The following is a 6,341-nucleotide window of genomic DNA, read 5'->3' on the forward strand; positions in this document are numbered from 1 at the left end:
GTTAAAGTCCGGTTCACACACATCGAGTTTCTGTTTTACAGCAGACTGGACTTGATTTCCACATAAATAATTAGCTAGTTAACGGAACCATTTGGGGAAAATCTTGCTACGCTACAATTCACCAATAAATATACTTTCTCCAGAGCACTACATTACATGACGTAAATACGAACATTAATTGTGTTATCAGCTAGTAATTTTGCTCCAGTGGAATTTAGAAGACAGCGGACAATGGTCCATGTATGGAGGTTCTGAGTATTGATGTTTTTCTGTTCTACTTGATAATTATTGCACCCACCTGGTGTCACAGCTCTACCAGTCCGTGATGGGAAGAATGGACATATTTTTATCTTCTTTTCTTTTCAAAAACTAACTGGTCACCAGACTACAGAAACTATAGCAATGGAGTAGCAATAACTATAACGCTAACAATGGGAATATGGCATGAGAGATTACAAAAAGAACAAAGTCAAACGGCTGTTAAGATTTCATTTTTTTAAAATGGTTTTCCTTTAAAAAAGCAGAAAACAACAAATAAGTGGAACTTTTAAGAGTGGAATCCTCGCTCACCTAATAATATAAAGTGGAACCCTCTCCCTTTGTCCTCTTCTCTCTGTCTCTATATTCCTTTACAATGTTCTGTAGCAAATAGAGAGGACCATACCCATCACATCTAACCCTATGACAATGAAGTCCCCATTTTGGGTCTGGGTTGGGAAGGTGTGAAACGCAGCTATTGCTTTTGTGCTATTGCCTCCTCGTGCCACGAAGGAGAAAACAATACCAACATTGAACTTGATTGAACCGATTCACGTTTGTCGACAAGATTAAATCTTAGCACTTGTCACACATCAGGCCTGAACAAAACATAGAAAACAGAGCAGGAAACAAACAATAGGAACAGTCAGACAGATACATTTCCTACCCTCCTATCCCACCTGCCCATATGAGGAGTTGTTCATAATAGTGATAACCCTTGGGATGAAACTATTCCTGAAGCGGTTTGTGTCATTCAGTTGTCTGATTTCTCCGACCTGATGGCTGATCAAAGCAGTGGTGGAGTGGGTGGTCTGGAGATCCTGTGGAGTGGATGGTCTGGGCTGGAGATCATGTGGAGTGGATGGTCTGGAGATCCTGTGGAGTGGATGGTCTGGAGATCATGTGGAGTGGATGGTCTGGAGATCATGTGGAGTGGATGGTCTGGAGATCATGTGGAGTGGATGGTCTGGAGATCATGTGGAGTGGATGGTCTGGAGATCATGTGGAGTGGATGGTCTGGAGATCCTGTGGAGTGGATGGTCTGGAGATCATGTGGAGTGGATGGTCTGGAGATCATGTGGAGTGGATGGTCTGGAGATCATGTGGAGTGGATGGTCTGGAGATCATGTGGAGTGGTGGAGTGGATGGTCTGGTCTGGAGATCATGTGGAGTGGATGGTCTGGTCTGGAGATCCTGTGGAGTGGATGGTCTGGGGATCCTGTGGAGTGGATGGTCTGGGGATCCTGTGGAGTGGATGGTCTGGAGATCATGTGGAGTGGGTGGTCTGGGCTGGAGATCATGTGGAGTGGGTGGTCTGGGCTGGAGATCATGTGGAGTGGTGGAGTGGATGGTCTGGGTGGTCTGGGCTGGAGATCATGTGGGTGGTGGTGGATGGTCTGGGATCATGTGGAGTGGTGGAGTGGATGGTCTGGGTGGTCTGGGCAGGAGATCATGTGGAGTGGATGGTCTGGGCTGGAGATCATGTGGAGTGGATGGTCTCGGCTGGAGATCATGTGGAGTGGATGGTCTCGGCTGGAGATCATGTGGAGTGGATGGTCTGGGCTGGAGATCATGTGGAGTGGATGGTCTGGAGATCATGTGGAGTGGATGGTCTGGAGATCCTGTGGAGTGGATGGTCTGGGGATCCTGTGGAGTGGATGGTCTGGGGATCCTGTGGAGTGGATGGTCTGGGTGGTCTGGGCAGGAGATCATGTGGAGTGGGTGGTCTGGAGATCATGTGGAGTGGTGGAGTGGATGGTCTGGGTGGTCTGGGCTGGAGATCATGTGGAGTGGTGGAGTGGATGGTCTGGAGATCATGTGGAGTGGTGGAGTGGATGGTCTGGGTGGTCTGGGCAGGAGATCATGTGGAGTGGATGGTCTTGGCTGGAGATCATGTGGAGTGGATGGTCTCGGCTGGAGATCATGTGGAGTGGATGGTCTCGGCTGGAGATCATGTGGAGTGGATGGTCTGGGCTGGAGATCATGTGGAGTGGATGGTCTGGAGATCATGTGGAGTGGATGGTCTGGAGATCCTGTGGAGTGGATGGTCTGGGTGGTCTGGGCTGGAGATCATGTGGAGTGGTGGAGTGGATGGTCTGGGCTGGAGATCATGTGGAGTGGTGGAGTGGTGGTCTGGAGATCATGGGAGTGGGATGGTCTGGGCTGGAGATCATGTGGAGTGGATGGTCTGGGCTGGAGATCATGTGGAGTGGATGGTCTGGGCTGGAGATCATGTGGGAGTGGATGGTCTGGGCTGGAGATCATGTGGAGTGGATGGTCTGGGCTGGAGATCATGTGGAGTGGGTGGTCTGGGCTGGAGATCAGATGTGGGTGGATGGTCTGGAGATCTGGAGATCAGATGTGGAGTGTGGATGGTCTGGAGGTCTCCTGTGGGAGTGGATGGTCTGGAGATCATGTGGAGTGGATGGTCTGGAGATCATGTGGAGTGGATGGTCTGGAGATCATGTCTGGAGATCCTGTGGATGGTCTGGTCTGGAGATCATGTGGAGTGGATGGTCTGGAGATCATGTGGAGTGGATGGTCTGGAGATCATGTGGAGTGGATGGTGGAGTGGATGGTCTGGTCTGGAGATCATGTGGAGTGGATGGTCTGGTCTGGAGATCCTGTGGAGTGGATGGTCTGGATGGTCTGGGGATCCTGTGGAGTGGATGGTCTGGGGATCCTGTGGAGTGGATGGTCTGGAGATCATGTGGAGTGGGTGGTCTGGGCTGGAGATCATGTGGAGTGGGTGGTCTGGGCTGGAGATCATGTGGAGTGGTGGATGGTGGATGGTCTGGGTGGAGATCATGTGGAGTGGTGGAGTGGATGGTCTGGAGATCATGTGGAGTGGTGGGTGGATGGTCTGGAGATCATGTGGAGTGGATGGTCTGGGCTGGAGATCATGTGGAGTGGATGGTCTGGGCTGGAGATCATGTGGAGTGGGTGGTCTGGGCTGGAGATCATGTGGAGTGGATGGTCTGGGCTGGAGATCATGTGGAGTGGATGGTCTGGGCTGGAGATCATGTGGAGTGGATGGTCTGGAGATCATGTGGAGTGGATGGTCTGGAGATCCTGTGGAGTGGGTGGTCTGGAGATCATGTGGAGTGGATGGTCTGGAGATCCTGTGGAGTGGATGGTCTGGAGATCATGTGGAGTGGATGGTCTGGAGATCTGGAGATCATGTGGAGTGGATGGTCTGGAGATCATGTGGAGTGGATGGTCTGGAGATCATGTGGAGTGGTGGAGTGGATGGTCTGGTCTGGAGATCATGGGAGTGGATGGTCTGGTCTGGAGGATCCTGTGGAGTGGATGGTCTGGATGGTCTGGGGATCCTGTGGTGGATGGTCTGGGGATCCTGTGGAGTGGATGGTCTGGAGATCATGTGGAGTGGGTGGTCTGGGCTGAGATCATGTGGAGTGGATGGTCTGGGCTGGAGATCATGTGGAGTGGTGGTCTGGGTGGTCTGGTCTGGGCTGGGCTGGAGATCATGTGGAGTGGTGGAGTGGATGGTCTGGTCTGGAGATCATGTGGAGTGGTGGAGTGGATGGTCTGGGTGGTCTGGGCAGGAGATCATGTGGAGTGGATGGTCTGGGCTGGAGATCATGTGGAGTGGATGGTCTCGGAGATCATGTGGAGTGGATGGTCTGGAAGATCATGTGGAGTGGATGGTCTGGGCTGGAGATCATGTGGAGTGGATGGTCTGGGCTGGAGATCATGTGGGTGGATGGTCTGGAGATCATGTGGAGTGGTGGTCTGGGCTGGAGATGGATGGTCTGGGCTGGAGATCATGTGGAGTGGATGGTCTGGAGATCCTGTGGAGTGGATGGTCTGGGTGGTCTGGGGATCCTGGGAGTGGATGGTCTGGAGATCCTGTGGAGTGGATGGTCTGGAGATCATGTGAGTGGGTGGTCTGGGCTGGAGATCATGTGGAGTGGGTGGTCTGGGCTGGAGATCATGTGGATGGTGGAGTGGATGGTCTGGGCTGGAGATCATGTGGAGTGGTGGAGTGGATGGTCTGGTCTGGAGATCATGTGGAGTGGTGGAGTGGATGGTCTGGGCTGGAGATCATGTGGAGTGGATGGTCTGGGCTGGAGATCATGTGGAGTGGATGGTCTGGGCTGGAGATCATGTGGAGTGGGTGGTCTGGGCTGGAGATCATGTGGAGTGGGTGGTCTGGGCTGGAGATCATGTGGAGTGGGTGGTCTGGGCTGGAGATCATGTGGTCTGGATGGTCTGGATGCTGGAGATCATTTGGAGTGGATGGTCTGGAGATCATGTGGAGTGGATGGTCTGGAGATCCTGTGGAGTGGATGGTCTGGGGGTCTGGGCAGATGGGTGGTCATCCTGTGGAGTGGATGGTCTGGGCTGGAGATCATGTGGAGTGGGTGGTCTGGGCTGGAGATCATGTGGAGTGGATGGTCTGGGCTGGGAGATCATGTGGAGTGGATGGATGGTCTGGGTGGTCCTGTGGGGATGGTCTGGAGATCATGTGGAGTGGTGGATGGTCTGGAGATCATGTGGAGTGGTGGAGTGGATGGTCTGGTGGTCTGGGCTGGAGATCATGTGGAGTGGATGGTCTGGGCTGGAGATCATGTGGAGTGGATGGTCTGGAGGAGATCATGTGGAGTGGATGGTCTCTGGAGATCATGTGGAGTGGATGGTCTGGGGGAGATCATGTGGAGTGGATGGTCTGGAGATCATGTGGAGTGGATGGTCTGGAGGATCTGGGAGTGGATGGTCTGGGGATCCTGTGGAGTGGATGGTCTGGGGATCCTGTGGAGTGGATGGTCTGGGTGGTCTGGGAGTTGGAGATCATGTGGAGTGGGTGGTCTGGAGATCATGGTGGTGGAGTGGATGGTCTGGGTGGTCTGGGCTGGAGATCATGTGGAGTGGTGGTGGATGGTCTGGAGATCATGTGGAGTGTGGAGTGGATGGTCTGGGTGGTCTGGGCAGGAGATCATGTGGAGTGGATGGTCTTGGCTGGAGATCATGTGGAGTGGATGGTCTCGGCTGGAGATCATGTGGAGTGGATGGTCTCGGCTGGAGATCATGTGGAGTGGATGGTCTGGGCTGGAGATCATGTGGAGTGGATGGTCTGGAGATCATGTGGAGTGGATGGTCTGGAGATCCTGTGGAGTGGATGGTCTGGGTGGTCTGGGCTGGAGATCATGTGGAGTGGTGGAGTGGATGGTCTGGGCTGGAGATCATGTGGAGTGGTGGAGTGGATGGTCTGGGCTGGAGATCATGTGGAGTGGATGGTCTGGGCTGGAGATCATGTGGAGTGGATGGTCTGGGCTGGAGATCATGTGGAGTGGGTGGTCTGGGCTGGAGATCATGTGGAGTGGATGGTCTGGGCTGGAGATCATGTGGAGTGGGTGGTCTGGGCTGGAGATCATGTGGAGTGGATGGTCTGGAGATCATGTGGAGTGGATGGTCTGGAGATCCTGTGGAGTGGGTGGTCTGGAGATCATGTGGAGTGGATGGTCTGGAGATCATGTGGAGTGGATGGTCTGGTCTGGAGATCATGTGGAGTGGATGGTCTGGAGATCATGTGGAGTGATGGTCTGGAGATCATGTGAGTGGTGGAGTGGATGGTCTGGTCTGGAGATCATGTGGAGTGGATGGTCTGGTCTGGAGATCCTGTGGAGTGGATGGTCTGGATGGTCTGGGGATCCTGTGGAGTGGATGGTCTGGGGATCCTGTGGAGTGGATGGTCTGGAGATCATGTGGAGTGGGTGGTCTGGGCTGGAGATCATGTGGAGTGGGTGGTCTGGGCTGGAGATCATGTGGAGTGGTGGAGTGGATGGTCTGGATGGTCTGGGCTGGAGATCATGTGGAGTGGTGGAGTGGTCTGGGCTGGAGATCATGTGGAGTGGTGGAGTGGATGGTCTGGAGTGGATGGTCTGGGCAGGAGATCATGTGGAGTGGATGGTCTGGGCTGGAGATCATGTGGAGTGGATGGTCTGGGCTGGAGATCATGTGGAGTGGATGGTCTGTGGCTGGAGATCATGTGGAGTGGATGGTCTGGGCTGGAGATCATGTGGAGTGGATGGTCTGGGCTGGAGATCATGTGGAGTGGATGG

Source organism: Oncorhynchus nerka, linkage group LG1 (assembly GCF_034236695.1).
Source record: "Oncorhynchus nerka isolate Pitt River linkage group LG1, Oner_Uvic_2.0, whole genome shotgun sequence".
Lineage (NCBI taxonomy): Eukaryota > Metazoa > Chordata > Actinopteri > Salmoniformes > Salmonidae > Oncorhynchus > Oncorhynchus nerka.